The 22,141-nt window shown below is 49.2% G+C and overlaps 1 protein-coding gene across 1 annotated transcript in view; it reads left to right on the top strand.

Annotated features, from left to right (window-relative positions):
* RAD51B (RAD51 paralog B) overlaps window positions 1-22,141 on the top strand; it is a 689,357-nt gene that overhangs the window by 629,895 nt on the left and 37,321 nt on the right. The window lies entirely within an intron of this gene.

The raw sequence follows: 22,141 nt of genomic DNA on the forward strand, positions 1-22,141 counted from the left end.
AGAGACACACAGAGAGAGACATGAAGAGGAGAAAGCCATGTGAACATGGAGGCAGAGACTGGAGTGATGCTGCCATAAGCCAAGGAACGCCTGGCGCCACCAGAAGCTGGCAGAGGCAAGGGGCAGCACAGCCCTGCCGACCCCTTGATTTTGGACTTCTGGCCTCCAGAACTGTGAAAGAATGAATTTCTGTTGATTTTTTAAGAAATTTTTAATAATTAATTTATTTATTTATCTTTGGCTGCGTTGGGTCTTTGTTGCTGCGCGCAGGCTTTCTCTAGTTCCGGTGAGCAGGGGCTACTCTTCGTTGCGGTGCACGGGCTTCTCATTGCAGTGGCTTCTCTTGTTGCGGAGCATAGGCTCTAGGCACACGGGCTTCAGTAGTTGTGGCACTCAGGCTCCGTAGTTGTGGCTCACAGGCTCTAGAGCACAGGCTCAGTAGCTGTGGCGCACGGGCTTAGTTGCTCCGCGGCATATGGGATCTTCCCAGACCAGGGCTCGAACCCGTGTCCCCTGCATTGGCAGGCGGGTTCCCAACCACTGCACCACCAGGGAAGTCCTAAATTTCTGTTGTTTAAGCCACCAGGCTTGTGATCATTTGGTGCGGCAGCCCTGGGAAACTAATACAGTGGAGATGCCCAGAGAGAGGTAGGGACTGGAGAGCGGGAGAGTCTAGAGGTCTGGAAAACCAAGTTCAGTCCTGGGTTTGCTATTGGCGTCTGTGGTGGACTGCATAAACTGTGTGCTGAGGGTCTGTTTCCTCTTGTTTTCCTCACATACTTGCTCCTTATGACTGAGCGTGGGGCTCGTGGCTCACTCAAGAAGGCTACCCAGGATTCAAGATCAGATCAGACACGCCCACCTGTTTGAAATGGTGGTAGTAGTAATGACCACACTCCTTCTAGAGTGTCTAACATATACTAGATATGTTTACGTACATTATCTTGTTTGATCCCCAAAATAATTCTACGAGGTTAGTGTTCACATCCCCATCTTACAGATGAGGAAACTGAGGTTCTGAGAGGTCATATAGCCTGTTCAAGGTCATTCAGCAAACGAGCCCAGGTCTACCTGTGCTCGATCCACAGCATTACAGTAAGGCTTAAGCCCCACAAAGACATTGGGTCCAGAGTCCCACAGCATCCCACAGCGCCCAGCTGGATGACGAAAGGGGATTTGTTTATTTTCTGAATATTAGCAGCACTGTCACTACGGTTGGGTGATGGATGACTGAGATTAAGTCTGCTGAGAGAACCTGGTTAGACCCTGTTAACAGCAGAGGGATGGCCAACTATCCACATTCGGGGGAAATATGGTCACAACTGAGACCGATCTTGGGCCTCTGGGCCCCGAGGCCCCGAGCTTTTCCTCTCTCACCTTGTTAGAGGAAGAGATGAAACCCCTCACCGCGTGGCCTCTGCCGAGTGAGAAACTGGACAGTCCACACACAGAGGACACATCTGCTTAGCTGCTTCCCCAGCCAGGACCAAGAAGAGAGGAAACCAGCTGAGAGATGGGCTCTAGAAAGGCCCGTCCTGAGCGGCCCAACACATCTGGGGCCCCCTCTCGCCTGGCTGGACTCAGGCAGGCTCCATGTATCAGGAGTCCCTGTGCCTTTCACAGCATCCCCATCAGAGTTTTAGGAGATCTAGGCTGACCCCCCTCTGGCCGTGGCTTAGGCCGAGCTGTGGCTAACACGTCAGCTGCTTCCCTGTCCTTCCAGCACTCTTTGTTGGAGGGAGAGCTGGGGCACGGAGACAACCCAAGGACCTGCCAGATTTCCTCCCGTGCAGACCTCTGTGCGAGATAAAGTCAGGCAAGACTGAGCCACAGGGCAGCAGCATAATAAATTCCCTCTGGCCTCCTCCCGGCCTCATTGTTCTATTGCAGGAGTTGTTTTGAGTACGATCAAAAGGAAGGAAGAGCCCTGTGCTATCAGGCTGGGGAAGAAGGATGCTCTCCTGACCGCTCCTGTTGCCCTTGGCCACCCTCATGTTAAATATGAGGAAACCGAAGGGCAGCGTGCAGCCTAACCCCGTCCGCGTGGTGAGACACATGGCCCTCTGTGAGGCAGCACCCCCGTCGGAACCCACTGATGGCCGCCGTGGTCGTCCAGCCCTGGTCCTTTCACCCCGGTCAGAGCGCTGGGAGGCCCGAGTCCAGGGTCAGCGGTGGCGTGGGGTGGGAGCCGGAAGAGGGCCCTGGAGTGGCCGCATTAGCTGTTGTTTACCCCTTGGGCTGAGAACTGAGGCTGTAAGGCCACAACCCTTGGAAATAATAGGCCAGAAAAGGAACTTCCCGAGTTTGGCTGGCCTAGTGCCTGTGGCTCAAGAGCTCTCGGGAAACACGGTCAGCTTCAGGATTTGTGGCCTTCCCTCTGTTCTGCCCAGCTTCATGGGGCAGTGCGCGGCTTCAGGCCCCATGGCTGGATTCCTGTGGGGAACTGGAGCAGAAAGTATCGCCTTCCTTCAGCCCGGACTACAGAGGCAGGGAGGGCGGAGCTGAGGGTTCCTCCTCACAGACTCGCAGGCTCAGGGAGTCCTTTGCCCCTCAGACACCTGCCCTGCCCTCATGCCCAGAGTCTGGTTCACCAGGTGCCCGGCTGCAGCGGCCTGGTCACCTTTGTCTGGGCTGGAGGCCACGTCTGAGCCATCAGAAGAGCCTCAATGGGCGAGGGTGTCAATGTGCTTCCTCAACCAGAAAGGTGGCTTGAGTTCGGCCAGAGCAGCCCAAGCAAACAAGCAGAAGGAATGGAATGGATTCTGTCAATGGAAGGATGGGGGCTGCTGGGAGATCACACGACAGCAAAATGAGAACCATTATCAGTCTCGTCCCAGCCCGAAGGAGGGAGAGCCTTTGAAGTCACAGACAGGCTGAACAGAACTTTCCACCTGAGAGACGCTGGAGATGGGAGGTCAGGCTTCATGCAGCCCCACAAAACCTGATCAAAGCCTGCTGCAGAAGGGAGCGGGGGCACAGCTGCAGCCCCGCTCCCTCCACGGGGCCGCCCAGGGCTTTCTGAAGACAACTCGGCTGCCTTTGCAGGGGCCTGTGGGAAAACCCAGCACGGATGCACTGTGCAGCCAAACCCCCTGAGCACTGCTGGGAGAGGGGAAAGTAAACCCCTCAGTGGTCCTGAAAAGAAGAGGAAGGGAATCAAAGCACACAGAAAACGCAAAGACCACCCACCTGATGAGCTCCTACCTTTCGGAAACAAATAACCGCTGGCTTCCCAGGCGTGCTTCTGAAAGAACAAACAGACTGAACGCGCCGCCTCAAAGCTCTGTGCATCGGGGATTTGTGGGAAGCCTGGCCCCTTGTAAGCATCAGAAGCTTAATTTAAAGGGTATTGACCTCTGCGGTGCCTATTTGAGGGTTTCCTTGCATCTGCTCTCCTCCCTGGCAACGGAGAAACAGGAAAAAGCCTCCTTCAGGGAGGCACAGGGCCCTACGTGGACACCTTTACCGCGCTTCTCTCAGGCTGGACGGCGGTGCCTGCCAGGGACCATTCTTGGGGCATCTTCTAGGCTGGATCCGGGCTGAGGGCACCTGTGTGGGTCCTGCCTCGACTGGTCCCTCTGGGACAGCCTAGCTCACCCTGCCTGGCCTCGCATCACCTCCCTCCTGACTGGAGCTCGCCTTTGGGGGACTAGCACGTCAAGGAACCCACAGTTTGGTCTTTTCTGAAGGGTGTGCAGCAGAGCAAAGTCATCTCCACTGTGCTCTCTTTCTCAAAAGACTGGGAAGGTTCTTTTCTCCTCCCTTGTGGGGATGGGTTTGGAGAGAGAGTGGAGGGGAATGGTAGTGTGGAGGCCTTGGAGTATTTGGGGGAAGGAGGGAATGTATGGAGGAAGTAGGTTGCCCAGGAGTGCTGGGGAAAACTGAGGTGAGAAAGTTCCAGAACCTCTGGTTTAACCAGCTGACCTTTTTTTCTAAAATAGATGAACAAGGACTAGACAGAGGGCCTCAGGGAGGAGAAACAGGATGGAGGACAGCGGCATCTCCTCTCCCCACTTCTCCAGAGGCCAGATCCTGAAGCGGGGAATTACTGGTCACCCACCCACTACTCGCTAGGAGATCTATACCTTTTTATGACTTTGCCTGTGAGACGGATGGGATTTTCTCCATTTTACAAGTAGCAAAACAGAGATTCCAAGAGGTGAGCGGGGCTGTCCTAGGACGTACGTGGAACTGTGGAGTGAGAACTCGCCCCAGGTGGCCTGGCTCCAGAGTTCATGACCTTCCCCGCTGTTTCTGGTCCTGCCCTGCCACTCAAGGCTAGGTGTGTGTTCGTGAATGCTCCATAAATATTTGTTAAACTGAGCTGGACTGACTAGCTGAACACACACAGGCCTCTTTCACCCTGACCAAGAGGAATCCTTAGAGGGTCCATGTTATGGGGAAAAAAATTCTCCGAGGCACCAAATAAAACCCTGCTCTGAAGGCCTTTTTGGAAATTAATACCTAATAAACTTGACACTGACCCCCCAAAAGGAAAAACAGAAGGGAGATGGATCAGTAAAAAGCAGAGTAGGTAGATAATAAAACCTCACAGTGCCATCTTTCTTCCAGGAAGCACAAAGCCCTCACAGGCTCTCATTACATCTTCATCCTCACGGCCCTGTCTAGAGGTGGTGGACACCTGTTGACAGTAGCCCTCATGTTAGGCATGGACAGACTTGAGTACCGAAAGCCTTAGCAGTTCTCCCCAAGGCAGACAGAGCACAGAGACGAACTGGGAGCACAGACACTTTCCCCAAACCCGTGTGGGGTGCTACCTCTAGCTATGTTTCCTGACTCAGCAAGTAAAGCCAGGTTCTTCTTTGAGAGGTTTGGGGGGCAGGGGTCAGATGGGCTAGGAATGAGGGGGGCACAGCTGAGGAATTAGGCCTGACTTTGGCCTGCACACAGCATAAATCCCCCTTTGTTCGTGCGTAGGCACGTTCTTTAATTTGGGCTGTGCTCATTTGTGTCCGTCGCTGGTGCTCACACTCATGGGGCACAGAAGCCTGGGCCGGGCCACTCGCTTAGGGTAGGCCCACACCGGACAATAAAAACCCCTGAAGATGAAGACAGGAAAATGGTGTCTGGGCTGACACTCATCCAGGAAGGCCTGGTGGACACGGGATGTTGAGGCTCAGACATCTGGAGAGGGGAAAAGGGACTTAATTGCAAAAGAGTCATTCTTTTTTGCTGGTTCATGTCCAACCGTGTCATTTCTTGGCTTTAATAACATCATCATCATAATAATTGCACATGGCTTTTTAATGGCCAACTAGTATAGGCACAAATTCCTTCTCTGGGCCCCTGAGCCCTGTCACAGTGTGACTCCATCTGGGACCCCAGGCTTATTTCTTGCTCCTCTCCTAATTTCTGTACAGTGATTCCCAGTTTGTGAGCTGCAGACCTGTGGGGGCCGTGGAGTTTCAGCAAGGGGTCCCTTACACTGTACGCTACACCAAATACGGGCTGCAGCCTGAATCAACCGTATGCAAAATTCAGGCTCATTTGAAAGGGTTGTCAAATTTCTAGCAGTTCTTTGTCATCGTGTGTTTTCTTGGGTACCGAAGTTCAACAACTATTATGAGAAGGAGCCCGCGTTGTGATGGTGGTTTTCAAACTGGGATCCGAGGAACCCCTCAGAGAGCCCCTGAAGTATTGCTGGGGGAAGGATCAGGATGGAACCAGATCAGATGGGACCACACACACACACACACACACACACACACACACACACAACTAACTCATCCCCTTCCCTTGCAACCAGAGCAACTCTACTTTTCTCACTTTTGCACAGTCAATGCAGAGACAGCGTCCCCTGGGCATACGTAGTGCAATATTTACTGCCGTCAGGGCCGGGGGTGGGGAAATCCAGCTCTTGTGCCCCAAAGTTCCCAGAGGGGTAGTGGTCACTTAGGGCTCATTTTCATCTCCTTTAGTTTCTACCCAAATTAGTCTTTGCTCATTTGGCTGGTGCCTTCTACCCAGGCCCTCCAGAGGACACGATTTGCCCTCAGGCAGCCTGGGCCTAGCATAATGGGAGATGGCAAAGCAGGACCCTGAGATGATGTTAGGTAGTTAGTCAGACATGAGCATGTCCTGCCCCATCCTGGACGGGGTCATCTTTCCCTCCCCTACCTGGATACTGGTGATCAGAACACGCCCAGGACCACTGCTGGGTTTCCAGCCATATCAGGACCAAGCAAGATAAAACCACCAGCACAGGTTGGCACAGGCGTACCAAGGCCTAAAGGGTGACTGAGAGTAACCCGGGGTTCATTATGCCGTATAGGTAATAAATCAGCAAGGCAGTTTTTGCCCCCCCTGACAATGGGACTTGTGGAAATTCCTCAGCTGAGCCTGTGCTCCCAGCCTGGTTTCAGACAGGGCAGCAGATAAAGAAATTCTCTAAGCAATCCGGAACACTGCTCATTAGCATGTGAAACTCAGGCAGGAAATCGAAAGGGATGCCTTTGTCCCCGCTTTTTGCTCTACAGTCATGTGTACTTTAAAAAAGCCACCTTCCCAGCCCTCAGGCTCAGTAAATGCTACAAAACGGATGGCAAACCTCTCTGTTACAAGAAGGTCCCATTAGAGGCAAAATGAGAAGCAATGGCAAGCAGACCCAGGCCTGTCAAGGCTATGACTGAGCCAGTTGGAATGTGGCTGTGTGTGTGTGTGTGTGTGTGTGTGTACATAGCAATATAAACATCCTTGGCTCTGAGCTCCTGGGGGTATGTGCTGAGTGGGCAAAAAGTTTCATGTGTGTCTGAGAGGGTGACAGGGAGCTCCCACACACCTAGCTGCTCAAGTTTCTAGTTGTGGGAGAACCAACGGGAAGTTTTGAGAATGTGAGGGTATCTGTGTGTGAGCACGTGTCTCTGTTCATGCGTGCTGGGGGAAACTGAGGGGAAATTTTGCGTTTGGGTGTGTGCGCACGGATGGCGGGTGTGCATGCATTCAAGTGTGCCGAGGGGAAGCTGAGAGAAAGTTTTGAGAGTCTGTGAAAATTCTCAGAAGAAAACCTGGCAACTCCCCATACCACAGGTTGGTACACATTCAGTGCTTGTGAAACTAATTTCCTGTACTAGTTACCAGCCCTTGTTTATACAGGACACAAAATATGATTTAGAGCAAAAGCTCCAGGTGTCAGAGGTGAGTCAAGAGCCAGTGTATTTTGAGAGGACGGGGAAGGAGAGTGGTGGAGGTAGGCGAAGTCACTGCCCTGTGCCTTCTGAAGGAGCAGTGAAATCAATTTTCAATTTTAACCCACAGTTCCCACCCTTATATGCTTGAAAGGGAGAGAAGATTGAACTCGTCTTAAAATGAATTCTGTCCTCCTTCGTTGCTCTGAAGCCGTTTTAGCACCCAGTCTGCTCAGCCAGTAGCAGCCGGGCGTTCCTGTGTGTTATGTGTTTTTGAGCTCGGCTGGCTTGCTTCGCTCTGAGATTTAGTTTGGGAGCCCAGCGCCAGAAAGTGTTTATGAGCTTTTCATCCTGCTGTATTCTGACTCACCTTTGCTTGGTGGCACAGAGGGTAGCGCTTGACTTAAGCACTGTGTTCTTTGCAGGGGGCCCCAGATCACGGAGGGTCCTCGGGCCGGCATCGCAGCCAGGCTGAGGAGTGTGGACCATCACCCTGTGGTGTGCTATGGGCAGGCACTTCTGAATGCCTCAACGTGGGGAGACACTGCACTCCACAAACTCCTTGGCATGTGACCTTCTCAGAGTCTCTCTTGCCAGGGTGTTTGTTCATCCATGTGACACCCAGCTCATAACAAACTCTCAGTGGCTGCTAATTAACCACGGTGCGTTTCTTTCTGTTCAAGGGCCATGAAGCCATTACCAGAGACAACAGAGCCAATATTGCTCATCCGCCCAGCTCAGGACCTTGCTAAATCGGATGTCCTGAACACCTGCATGAGTTCCTGATGTGCCCATGTGTCAGTCATGAGCCTCTGCTCTTCCTGTAGTCTAGACTCAGGGAAGCAGGAGCAAAAATCTCCTGGCTGTTGGGTTCCATGGAGCAGGGAGCCCAAGCCTATCAGGAGACCAGGTCTAGGCAAAACAGAGCTTTGAGGGTTATATCCACGGCCTTGGTGCTGGTGGAGGTGAAGAGTACCAACCAGGGAATGTGCTAGGAGGCTCACTGTGGGGTAGAAACCGGAGGAGCCATGCCTTATCCTCTTCCAGGCCAAGGTCTGAGCCCTGCTTAAGGCTATTTCTGAGCACAGAGTCCCTATGACGGTGGGACCCAAAGATGCTGATGGGGGCATTTCCCAGGTTTTGCCTTGGTCCAGCACAGGACTGCAGTTGTTTGTGATGGTAGGAGTTTGCTTTATACTTCATCCTTGCTCAGCTGGCGCCCCTCTGTCATCCTCAGGCAGTTCACAATCTCTAGTGAACTGGGAGACCACTGAGCAATAGCAGGACCCTCAGGATTGGGACCCATGACTCCTCAGTGAATTCTACACTCCTTTGAGGCACTACCTAAAATTCAGGGAGAAGCTTACCAAGGAAGAGGGACCTGGGGACAGCAGTGGAGATGGAGATGTGAGGTGCAGACCGTTATCCTTTGCAGGAACTCTCAGCTCCTGTTTGCTAGGGCGGGGCGGGGGTCTTTACATAGAGTTGACATTCTGTGCAAGCTAGTGTGGCACTCTGTTGAGCTGTGATCCTGTTCAAGGCCCAACATAACCACCTCCCAGAAGAGGAGGAGAAGGGGGAGGGGGAGGAGGGGTTCCAGACCACGGCCACTGCAGCCTGGGGAGACATCCTTCCGTGGCTGGCAGTGTGTTCATTTGTGAAATGGGAGTAGAGGGGTGTCAGGGCAAGTACTTGAACCCATAACTGAGTGGCAAGATAGTTGGCCAAGTTCTTAGTTGCCATTGGTTAACTGAGCATAAAGACGCTTCCCTAAAGAGCGATGTTTGGAATGAGCCTGGAGCTTGGTATGATGTGGGCGTTGAGGGGATCCTAAATCTGTCCTCTTTTGTCATGTGAGTGGAGTGGCTGCCCAGTGGTTCTCCAGGTGAGGGGTCAGCAAACTTTTACTATGAGGGACACATAGTAAATATTTTCGGCTTTGCAGGCCCTAGCATCTCTGCTACAATTACTAAAGAAGCCATAGAAAATATCTAAACAAGTGGGCCTGGCTGTCTTCCAATAAAACTTTATTTACACAATCAAACCGTGGACCCAATCTGGCCCGTGGGCTGTAGTTTGCTGACTCCTGCTTTAGCTCATGATAGGTGCCCAGCAAAAACCTGGGAAATTAATTTGTTGAAGATAGGTGAGTAGGAACCTCTCTGTCCATCCAGTTCTTTGATTTTAACTGTTTTCACAGGCCCAGGTTCTGTGTTCCTGCCATGGGGTCACAGTGGCAAGACCCTTACCTCCTCTTCACTCCCCTCCCCCAGCTTTGACAGATCACAGGCTCATTCAAACCCACCCGCTTAATGGAGAGCAGAGTTTGTGCGCCTTCCAGGATCTGTTCCCCTCCCCCTCCCCACCCAGGGCCTTTCCTTTCCATCCCGTTTGTGGGACACACAATTTGTAATCTCCTTAAAGCCCAAGAAGCCAGGTCTCTGATTCATGTAGATTAAAATCAGCTGCAACCTATTAATGGCCCAGAGCCCAAGACAGATTTTAGGAAACAAAAACACTGGACCAAATTAGACTGAACTGGCCTCTGTCTCCAGGGGAAGGAGGTGGGGTAGGAGGCTAGGGGTGAGGGGAGTGGCCATGTGGTTTTAATTAATTTGGATTCTCTTCCTGAAGCTAAATTCACCCAACACAAAGCATGTGTAGCACCATGGAAGCCAGCAGCCTTGGAGCTGGGCTCTCCCTGGTGCAGCCCCGGGTCCTGTTGGGGGCCCCGGGGGTGTGTGGGGGGCTGGTTGTGTGTCTGTAATTAACAGGTTTCAAAGTGGTTATATTGGAAAAGAGAATTTCAGTGGCGCGTTAAAATTCTTTCATCAGCCATCAGCCAGCGTCCTGAGGCCTTCAGCAAGGCCCTGGCCACGTATGGCTTCAGAGCTTTGAATTCCCATGCTCTCGTTTGAGAATGTGGAGGCTTTTGCCTCGGGTTTTATTAGGCTGATGGTTACCATGATTTTCATTATGTTTATTGGTTACTGGGATCACAAAACTGTTTCTCTCTTCCTAGAGTAAAAAAAGAAAAAGAAGAGCCCCTGCCTTTCTAGAAGTTGCATAACGTACAAGCTGTGTCTCCCTCATGGGAAAGAGCTGGCTCTGCCTCTGGGCCGGTATGGGGTGGTGCCGGGTAGGGGTGGCGGGGATCACGAGGCTGGAAGAGGCAGGGCCCCCGGCCAGCACCCCATCCTGACCTCGCATCTGAGGAAACTGAGGCCTAGAGAGATGCCTCCTGCTGGACTCCTACTCTCAGACTCTCAGTCCAGGGTTCTTTTTCCTCTTGGTACATCAAGGCTGTGAACAGAGCTGCAGAAGTAGAGAAGGAGTCTGAATTCTTTGGGGGCTGGTGCTTTGGGACAGTTCTAAGAGTAGAAGGAAATGGTGAAATTCATGCGTGGCTTAAAATAAAACACTGCAGTGGACAGGGGACTGATTCGGGCCAGTGTGGTGAGTTCCGAGCGTGCCCCTCCAGAAGGGGGCTCTCAGGCGCTGGACCGCTGCACTGAGGCACTGAGAGGAGGAGAGGAGAGTCACCGGAGCCTTCACTTGGTACCCACAGCCCTGAGCTGCGGAAAGGAGGGAAATAGGTACCAAATCCCACAAGCCACAGAGATGATTTCTTACTTCTCTGAGTCTAAAACCTCTGAAACCTGGTCAAGCTCCCAGAATCACCATATCGGCCAACAGGAACTTTGGTTAAGCCTGCGTTATCTGATAAATGGAACCCCAGCCTGGCTTTACTTCCTATTTTGATGATGGCTACCTTCCAGAATGTTCTTTCATGGAGAACATGAAAAATATTGTGGGAGAAATGCTATTAAATAACTTCTGGTGCTTAAAAACAATGGGTGGCCTCCAGAGCAGTAGGCCTGGCTTTCAGTAGGACACAAGTAGTAAGATCTAGTCCACAAGAAAGCTATGAAGACGTGTTCAGAGAATTAGAGAGTGTCAGAGCTGGGAGGGAAATTCGAGTCCAGCCAGCCCAGAACTTCGTTTTACAGATAGGGAAATTGAGGCCTGAAGCCAGAGTAGGGGATCCAGCCCATGGTTTCTGTCTGTCAGGATTTGCTCAACTCTACCATTCCTTACAAGGCCACAGTTCCCCTTTGCCTAGACACTTTTTTTCATTCATTCAATGTTTATTGATTACCTCCTATGTGTCAGACACTTCTAGGTGCTGGTAATTTTGTTTCTTTGAATTTTCTGAGTTGGAATAAAAGAGGTCCATTTCTGTGGAATCCATTAAAGAAGGAAAGGAGAATCCCCCCGCCCCCAAGTTCAGGTTTTAGGAGAACTTTGTGAGACTGGGCATCCTTGGGAAACACCTGCCGTTCTGGGCGTGCCTCTTAGATGGCCTGACGACGTCATGTTCACGTAAGGACGGACTTAACCAGGATGCCTTCACTTGCAGTCACCACTTGGGTGACCGGCCCAAAGGATTCTGGGAGTGACAATTGTCAGGGATTCTCTGGATCCAAGTTTGAGCCAGTGCTGTTGGGAAGCCAGGCCAGTTGAAGGAGTACAGATTGTAGGGTCCCTCAGTCTGTTCCCCATCATTCTCCTACAGTTCGCTTGTCAGTCCTTTGCTCTTGTTTACCTCTGTGTGAATAATTCCTCGACTATAAATCAGAGAGCTTCGCACTGGGTTCTGGATTATCTGTGATCTTTAACTTTCCCAAGGCAAAAGAAATTAAACCAACAAATCTCTTTGTTTCTCATGGTGTAGCTTCCAAATCATGGACACGTTGATCTGTGTAGACGAGCCAAGCCTGAGCCTACCCATCCCTCCCCACCCCCTCACACTTGCCTTGAGCAGTCATGCATGCATTCATTCATGGACTCATTGGTTCATTCGACAAATATTCAGTGAGCAACTATGTGCCAGACTCCATTCTAGACACTGGAGATACAGAGTGAAAAAAGACAATGTCCCTCCTTACTCTGTTTACATTTTAGTGGGAGCAACAGAAAATAAGCAAACCATCTCTCTCTCTCTCTCTCTCTCTCTATATATATATATACACACACACACACACGCACACACACACACATACATCAACTAGTGATAAGTGCCTTGAAAAAAGTAAAGCACGATAAAGAGATGTAGGTGAGGGGGACACTTTTACACACAGTGGAGTCAGGAAGACCTCTCTGAAGAAGCGACATTTGGGCAAGGGTTGAATGAAGAGCATTCCAGGCAGAAGGAACAATCAATGCAAAGGCCTGGGACAGGGACCAGTCTGATGTATTGGGGAACAGCAAGGAAGTCAAGATTGGAGCAGAGTGAGCAATGGGGACGACAAGGGTACATGAGGTTGGAGAAGGAAGCAGAGTCCAGGTCGGGGAAGGAAGACTTCGCTTGCGTTCTGAGCATCCTGGAACGTATTTGCAGCAGAAAGGTGATGTGGTAGAGATGCACATCAGAGAGCCGTAGAGAAGCTGACAAAGCAACGATGGCTCAGCTCAGGTTAAACATTTGCACTCAGACCTCTGGCCTGTGGTAGCTGTACCTCATGGGCGGTACCTGAAGTGGAAACCTTTGAGGGCTACATGTTTTGACAGGGGGAGGCTGGGCCTGGGAGCTCACTACCTCTCTACCAAATAGTCTTAAGCCCCAAAAAAGGAAATGCTGCTATTTAAATAGTAGGGTTGGGACCCGTGAGTCACAGAACCCTCAATCAACCAGGTTACCACCGGTAGGCTCTGGGAAATTGCTGATACTGGGTCTTAAGAGCCCCCAGCTGGGGAGTTGGGCTGCCTGTTGAGACCTCTGGGTGCCTTCAGAGGAAGCAGGCTCAAATACAGACCTGGCCTTTAGGGGATCTGGCTCACTGTATACCGTCTGGTCGGTTTCATTCCCAAGCCCTTCACTTTGCAAAATGTGGGCCACTTTACTGGGAGCAGAGGGAAGAAGGAAAGGGCATGGACTTTGGGTTCAGTCAGCCCTGGGATGCAACCCTTGCCTCACTGCTTAACAAGCTTTTGGAAATGCTACTGAACCTCCTGCAACGGCACTGTCCAATAGAGTAGCCACCAGCCACACGTGGCTATTTAAATTTAAATCAATTAAAATGAAATAAAATTTAAAATTCAGTTCCTTAGTCCCACTCTGCACACTTCAAGTGTTCGGTAGCCACGTGGAGCGGGTGACTATCATGGTACTGGACAGTGCAGACACAGAACATTTCTGTCGTGGCAGGAAGCTCTATTGGACAGTTTCACTTCTTTGAAAAGGAAGGAACCCATGAGAAATGAACATGTTAACACCACAAAGCACAGGGTACTTCTCCTGTCTTACAGGTACCCAGCAAATGACAGTCACCACGATTTATCGTATGGATGCCTGTCCTGGCTCGGCTACTGACCAGCTGCGGGGCCACTCAACCTCTCTGAGCCTTAGTTTTCTGATCTTTAAAATGGGAATAATAAGTAACGCTGGGTGAAGTTCTCACAGCCTCACATAATCCTTAGTTTTCTTAGTTCTCCCTGGACCTCTGAGAACAGCCTCTCCAACCCTCAGCTGACGTATCTAGACCCGAGTTTGGAATCTCCAGTCCTGCCATGCTTGGTGGGAAGCATGAGTTAGGTCATGGCTCGGTAATGGATGCTGGAGAGTGTAGCCATTTTGAAGGGTTTGAGCACGGTTAATGGTATGAAGTTCTAATGAAACAAGTGGGCAAGTCTGCACAAGAAATGTAATCATTGTGACTCAAGTCAGATAGTCCCCTGCTCTGGTGTTCTGAAAGCAGTCCTGTCTTGGGTCCCCCAGCCCTGGGCCCCTGCTCCCTTTGCCTGAATGTTCCTTCTCTGGGTGCAGCCCTCGGCGAGAGGCTCTCCAGCGGCCCTTCTGGTATCTTGGCCTCCAATCAGTCTTCCTCCTTCTACTTCGGGGCTTTGCTGTTGTTTCACGTTTATTAACTGCAGGCATTTGGTGGGTGGAAGTGGATTTGCCTGGGGCTGGAAGGAAGTTATTTGCCAGGCCAGGAGAAGGTGCAGGTTAAGAGCTGAAGCTGGAATCCCCTTCACCTGCTTCATACATTTCAGGGGAGATTTGTTTTCAACTCCCAAATTACCTGCTAGGATTTCCAGACCTGAGATCCTATCTCCCCTGGCTGTTTTCTTTCATTTCTGATAAGAAAGACAAAGAAAAAAAAGAGTGAGAGGCTCAAGAACAGCCTTCTCCCACTCTTTTAAATTAAATTGCACACAGTGAGTGATTTTCCTCACTGTCTTCTGTAAAGCAGGCAGGAGACGGGCCTGTACAGGCAGTCAGAAACCTCTGCTCTTAGGGACCCGGGGGATCAGGTGCAGCTGGGCTTTTACAGAAAACTCAGGGACGAGCATGGACTTAATGTGTCCAGTGGATCTTTCTAAATCTCCTCGCTGCAAGCTGTCCCACGTGCGACTTTCTCTTCTCAAGTGGTAGCAACTCCAACCCTCAGGCTATTTAAGTCCCCAAACCTAAATGGAGTCATACTTGATCCCCGACTTTCTCTCACACCCCACTTTCAAGGTGCTGGGGCATCCCATTGTCTCTACTTGCAAAACCTATCCAGAATCCACCCAATTCTCACCATCTCCTCGGCCGGCATCCTGGTCCAAGCCACCACCATCTCTTCCCTGGTCAACTGTGATAACCTCCTACCAGGCTCCCTCTTTCCACTTCCCACTAAGTAGTCCCCCTACTTCTACTTGCCCTACCAGCATAATCTCAACATACTTTGCCTCAAACCCCCAGATGGCTCACAATGACTCCCATCTCACCCAGAGTAAAAAGCCGTCGGGGCCCTGAAGGATCTCGCCCCTGTTGATGCTGACCTTTCCGCCCTCCCCTCTCCCCCTCCCTGATTCATTTCCAATCACCCTGGCCTCCTTGCTTCCTTCAAACACACCAGATATGTGTCCACACTGGGGCCTTTGCTGCAGCTGTTCCCTCACCTCTTCAAGTCTTCACTAAAATGTCACCTTCTCATTGAGGCTCCCCCCAGCCACCTAGCTCATCTCAAGCTCTCCCGATCGCCCCTTGCACCCCCACTCCCCTTGACCTGACTCTGCCTTTTCCCCCTTAATACTTAGCACTTTCTAACATACAACAGTCGCCCCTCCAGGAGCCCTCACAGATACCGAGATCCACACATTTACAGGTTTCTCTTCCACAGCGGGCCAACTGTACATCATTTTGGTGTTGGTTGTATTTATTGTTTTCCTCTCTCCTCACTTCTAGAATTGTCATCTCCACGAGGGCAGGGACCCTGGCCGGTGCAGCTCACTGCTGTCTCTCCAGTGCCTCTAGGCGCTTGGCCCAGAGCTGCTCTTCTTCTCCCACCTGGCCCCCTCTTGGAGACACGAGCCGTTCAGGGAGCCTGAGCAGAGAAGGACTAGAGCTGACGTGAGCCTCGAGCGTTGCCAGGCAACAATCCAACAGGCCAAGGCTACAGGGAGGGTTAAACTCATAAGGGGGCCCCCGATAAGTTCAAGTTCAGAAGAAACAGAGCTAGAAGGAACTGTCCCCAAGCTCATGGAGGGTAAGTGAGCAAGAAGTTGCCTAAATGATGGTATGGCTATGAGTAAGGAGACAAAGAAGAAGGAGAAGGAGAAGGAGAACGAGAAGAAGAATCAGTAAAGACTCCTCACCCTTTTAAGATGTGCATCAATTCCTTGAGGCTATCAGCTCTCATGTTTTGGTCTTTGGGACTCCTTCAGACCCTTAAAACTTGTTGAGGACCCCCAAAAGCCTTTGTTTATGTGGCTGTATCTGTTGTTAAATCCTGGGGTAGTCAGCCTCCAGGATAGCCCCCAGTGAGCCTTATCTCCCAGCATTCATGCCCCTGTGTGGTGAATCAGAGCTGGTCTGTGTGCAGACAGAAAATGGCAGAAGTGAGGATGTGTGATTTCAGAGGTTAGGCCTTAAAAGGGACTACAAGTTTCTACTTGGTCTCTTCTACTGTCCACTCTAGAGAAAGCCGGTCACCATATTTTGAGTACACTGGGAGAGACCTACGTGAAGAGGAACTGAGGCCCCTCTCGAGCCAGCCACAACTGGCTTCAGGCTACAACCTCTTGAGAGACCCTGAGCCAGAACAGCCCAGCCAAGCCACTCCCGAATTCCTCCTCCACAGCAACTCTGAGGGCTAACAAGTGACGATTGTGTGGTTTTTCTTAAATTTATTTTATTGACGTATAGTTGATTTACAGTGTTGTATTTAATTTCTGCTGTACAGCAAAGTGATTCAGTTATACACATTCTTTTTCATATTCTTTGTCATTACGGTTTATCACAGGATATTGAATATAGTCCCCTGTGCTATACAGTAGGACCTTGCTGTTTATCCATTCTATATATATAGATGCTATATATAGCATTGCATCTGCTAACCCCAAACTCCCAATCCATCCCTCTCCCACCCCTCCTTCCTCTTGGGAACCATCTTCCTCTGTTCTCTATGTCTGTGGGTCTGTTTCTGTTTCGTAGATAAGTTCATTTGTATCATATTTTAGATTCCACATATAAGTGATATCATGTGGCATTTGTCTTTCTCTGTCTGACTTACTTCACTTAGTATGATAATCTCTAGGTCCATCCATGTTGCTACAAATGGCATTATTTCATTCTTTTTTTTATGGCTGAGTAGTGTTCCAGCATATATATGTACCACATCTTCTTTATCCGTTTAGTGACAATTGTTTTAAGCCACTAGGTCTGGGAGTATTTTGCTACACAGTGATAGATATTTAAATCATTTACCATATTAAAAATTAAAACAGAAAACTGTTTAATAATTATTTGTTAATCCATTTAATATGTTTATATGAATAAATTCACATTTATTAATTCATAAAAACTGGTAACTTTGTTAATTTGTTTAAAATAACACAGTCTTACTGTAAAAACAACTGTGTTTTCCAAAACAAAAGAGAACAAACTTTAATGAGAAGAATGACAGTGTTTTACATTTTTGCAAATCCCTTTAATGTCTGGCTTAATAGAAGACAGCTGGATTCTCATATCTACTTCTGCATTCAATCAGCTGTGATAACGTTGTTTTGGTTGAAGTCTATGAAGGAAACCCAGCGTCATATAGATACACAGCTGGAAAAGGGAGGAATATTTTTTAATAGCCTTCTTAGATAATTGTAGATACTCTTCCTTACACTATACCAGAACTCAATAAGTGGTCGTTTATTAAAGGTTAGTTGCAGTGTGGAATCTGAAACTGTCTCAATGAACTCTTTGTACTTAGTTAGATTAAAATCTGTTTGGTCTGGGCTGCACTGAATGGATCTTTTGCCCATGCATGATTTTGTAATACCATGCATGGTCATTTGGAAAATATTGCTTCACTAAGTTATGCAGATCTGAGTTTGATCTATTTCATGATGAAAACTAAAAATTCACATTTGTTAATATCACCGCTGATCTCATCAGAAACCTAAGTATTGAGAAGGTGTTAAGCTCACTGTGACAGATACAAGTTTTCAGAAATTCTAATTTTTGCTTGAAAACTTTTATTTTGACAACAAGCACTGTGCATTATCTCTCTTGAAGTGACAGGTTCAGCTTGTTCATTTTGGAGAAAATGTCTCTAATAACCAAGTCTGAATAACCATGGGAATTTGGTCCTTTCGAGTAAACATGGTGTTTCATGAAAGTGGCCGGTTCAGCTCACAACTTAGACACTCTCACAAATGCTTTTTCTCCAAACAACCACTGTACCTCAGGATGCACCAGCAGTGCGTTACGCTTGCTTTCCAGTTTGCCACACACGATAGTCAAAAGACCTGGACTTTGGGCAAAACTTCATAGAATTAATAATTTTTACTGCTTCATCTTGGACATGCTTAAGTGAAACCGATTTCCTCTTTTTTTTTTTTTTCTGCCCTACGACTTAGCGGCAGTGAAGAATATGACAATTTTACCCAAATGTCAACACAGTGAGGCAGGCAAGTAACATCTTGGAATTATGGAAATAGTTTTGACCTTGCAGATACCTTCTTAGGGTCTCGGGGACCCCAGGGGTCCATAGAAGTCACTTTGAGACCTATTGCTTTAGGGAAATGGGTGTCACTCCAGCGTTTGTAGGTGAATGAGCTACATGCTAATACATGCATGTACCAGGTCTTTGTGTCAGGTTGTAATGGCCACCATTTGTTGCATAAGCTAGAAATATTGGCTTGTTAGATACCGGCTTATTCTTGTGGATGGACTAGACGAGACAGGTTCTTTATACAAGGGAGGTTAGGGTATTTTTATGCTTCTGTTTGCCCCTCTTATGAAAGGTATGTGGATGGGGGAGGAAGCTAGGTTCTGAGAAGTTCCTCGGATGATCAGCGTGGTATAATTAAGGTACATAAGGACGCTAACGCCTGCACCCTTTCCTTTATAACACTTTTCTTCTCTCCCTTTCATCCAATGAGCAGTGAAAGCTCAGTGGACTGCAGAAGGCGTCCTTTTCAGAGCAGTGGGGTCCTTCAAGCTCCAAGCCTGAAGTGGATAGAGGGCTCACTCACTCTGTCAGTGCTGCGATAAGGATGAGAGAAGCAGCAGACCCGAGAGGCTGCATTTGTTCAAAAGGTCACGGCATCCATGAGGATTTTTATCATTGTGGAAGAGCTGTTGGCCTTGCCTCTCCTGAAGTCCTCAGCATTTCCTACAAAGTGGACTTAGAGCAAGACAGGGAGGGAGGGGGTTACTTTTCAGTCTATTTCAGTTCAGCTTTTTGCTGCAGACGTGCAGAGTAGGTTTGAACCCGCACCTGACTGGGCTCAGCTCTTTGGTGAGTGATTGTGTAGCTGTTCTGCCTGTGATCGCAGGCCCTGTCTGCGGGCGAGAAACAACGAGCAGTTGTGTCCGGAGCCCTGGGAATTGGAGACCTTTCCACATCTGTTCGCCTAGTCGGGGGCGGGAGGAAATCACCAAAACCTTCCAACACGGGGCCAGAGCCAGGGCGACAAAGGGGAAGCCTTAAGCCTCTGGCGACCCTGGGTCATATGACCACCGCATGGTCCTCCCCCAGCCCCTTTCATCCCCTCAGGTCCCCAACACTCAGCCTTTTCATCATCCCCCAGGTCAGCAGATCACGTTTATGTGAGTCGACCAGAAAGCTTATCAAACGAAGGCAGAAGCAGGTGTTTGAAAACCTCCTCCCCCCGCTGAAAGCTGGGTTGAACAAGGTTGTCAGTGTGGCTGAGGCCAGCATCCCACACTAATTGCGATTTCTTTCCTGGAGCTCTTTCCCTCTCCCTTTCCTCTCTTTCTGCTTTGGAACCCCTAGAGGTCTCTGGGAACCAGTCACTAAAACAAACCATTCAAAGAGCTAGGGATTTAGGGAAAAACAAAACTAAACTAAGAGATGTGACATCGTGAGCTGAACAGTGGCCTTTCTATGCCAGAGCCCAGGAACCACCATTCAGAGGCATCCAGAGGCTTCCATCCAGTGGCCTGCTGGAAGCAGTTCCTATGAGCTTGTAAGGATTGATGGCACATACCTTTTCCCGTCTTCAAAATCAGGAAGTCGTGTTGGTAGCTTGAATTGACCATGATGGGGATATTTACATCACAGAAATCAACAGGCTACGATCCAGACTTTCTCCCCTCCAAGACTAGTTGTTAAACATTTACCAACACATTTACCAGCCTTCACTGTAGAGATTGTTGTTCAAGGTATGATTCTCAGAGCAATTATATCTGAATTTCCTAGGGAGAAAAGAAGGGAGGGGTGGGGGTATTGTTATTTAAAATGCAGATTTCCTGGTCAACCTGAACTAACTGAATCAGATTCTCTGGAGGGGGAGGCTGGGGAAATGCATTTTTAGCGAGGTTATTAATAAATTCGATAAAGTTTGAGACTTCAGGCTTAGGGAGTGGGAAAGAAGAGTGGGTGTACATCTGGCTTTTGGCATCTGGAAGGAACAGCTGGCTTCAGTCCCAGTTGGCCTGCGCATGGACAGCTGTTTTCCCTCGACATATAAACTTCATGACAGGAAAAGGAGGTGGGAACTCTGGGGTCCCATCTACCCACTGACAACATGACTGGTTCTGCCTTGGATCTCAGGATGTCTCCACATTCTAACCTTGAGACTTGGACCCAGGACAGCATGAGCAAATGCCCAGACATACACATTAACATGAAGAAAGTCACACCATTCATACCATTGATAGGGTCAGTGGATGCCCTACCTATGCAGAGGAGCCCAGGCAGGGCCCACAGTCAGTTTCCATATTAGATTGCCTAGGACAGTGTTTTTCTTGCAGATTTGTACAGGTGTTAGCAGAAGCTTTCCAGATATGACTTATAAAGCAAGGACCTTGTTTACTTTAGCCCACTGGGCCTGGAAGAGAAGGTCCTTTAAAGAAGAAAGAAAAAGAGAAGAGAAGAGAAATCTTTCTTTCATCAGATGTGAAACAGAAACTTTGCAGAGGGCCCAACTCTGCTTCTGACCTGTTTTGCATCTACCTGGGGGAATAGTTCAGATTAATTTTCTCTGAGAACTTGACTGCATTTCCTAACAGTTCTTGGAGGTAGGTATTGGTGAGAAAGCAGAGACCAGACCAGGTCACGTGAAAACAGAGCTGGTAAGTGGAAGGGCTGAAGTTTGGACCCCAATTCTGATGACCAAAAAAACCAACGCATTTTCCTCCCAAGCCCAATGCAGTATTTTTTCTGCATGTGGTTGGAGCCGAGAGGAGCCCTTAATAGGCAACTGGGACGGTGACATTGGACATCTGAGCTCAAATTATTGTGAATTTCTAAACCATCAGAGCTCCTTATATCCTGATGCAAATTCAGAAACATAATCCAAAGCCACATGTAAGACTTTCAAGGTTATAAGCTATTAAATTACAGACTATTAGATTATTGGCTATTAGATTATCCACTGGAATGGAAAATTGAGAGTCGACCACGTTGATGAGTATAATTTAGGCACTCCCCGTATCAGGCATTTAGGTTCTAAGCAGTCTATCAAGTTCATGATCAGGGCCTACATGTTTGTTCTAACTGTTCAGGGCTTTTATTAAATATGAAACTTCATCAAGTGGGAGGGGGAAGTGGCCAAATAGCCTACTTCAGGAAAACAAGACGTGATGTCAAGTATCTTTTCTTTTTTTTTTTTTTTTTTTGCAGTACACGGGCCTCTCACTGCTGTGGCCTCTCCCATTGCGGAGCACAGGCTCCGGACGCGCAGGCCCAGCCGCTCCGCGGCATGTGGGATCTTCCTGGACCGAGGCACGAACCCCTGTCCCCTGCATCGGCAGGCAGACTCCCAACCACTGCGCCACCAGGGAAGCCCCTCAAGTATCTTTTGCTGGATTTTATGGGCTTCTTCTGCCTAAAAACTCTCTGAGGACTTACTGTGTGTCAGGCACTGGGCTGGGTGTAGGGAAGAACAGGAGGCAGATAGAACGCATCTCATGCTCATGAAGTTTACAGTCTATTGAGAGACAGATACTATACAAAAAAGTATGAAAATAAATATATGATTATACCTTGTCCAGGAGGCAACTGAATACCCAAATCAGGAGAGCACTTGGCTGGGGAGTTGGCAACACAGAAGCAGAGTGGAGCTCTCATCGGAGGGCCCAGGTGAGATAATTTAGGAATGTGTGTAAAAGGAGAGGCGAGGTCTGAGGCCTGCACCCGGGGCTGCCCGTATGGAACTCTCTTAGGCAGAGGAGAAGGCAGGAGTCCTGGAAGCCATTTGAAAAGAGCGGTCAGTTGCGTTTAGGAGTGGTTGGCACACAAATACAGAAGTCAGAAAAGCAATTCAGGGCCCCCTGGACGCGTGACTCCCACCTCCTCCTTTCCCATGAGCCAGGCAGGCTGTCTGTGGGCCAGTGAGTGGATGAAACTGGAACTCCCAGAATCTGAACAACTAGCCGTGTCCTGGGCTGTCCTTCATGACTCTATCATTTTCTCTTTCTTCCTCAGTCCCAAGCTCCTCGGCCCCTTGGAGACGCTAAGTGTGGAGATGTTAGGATGAAAGCAAGT

Source organism: Aethalodelphis obliquidens, unplaced genomic scaffold, assembly GCF_003676395.1.
Source record: "Aethalodelphis obliquidens isolate GAN/ISIS:26980383/991018 unplaced genomic scaffold, ASM367639v1 scaffold10, whole genome shotgun sequence".
NCBI classification, from domain to species: Eukaryota; Metazoa; Chordata; class Mammalia; order Artiodactyla; family Delphinidae; genus Aethalodelphis; species Aethalodelphis obliquidens.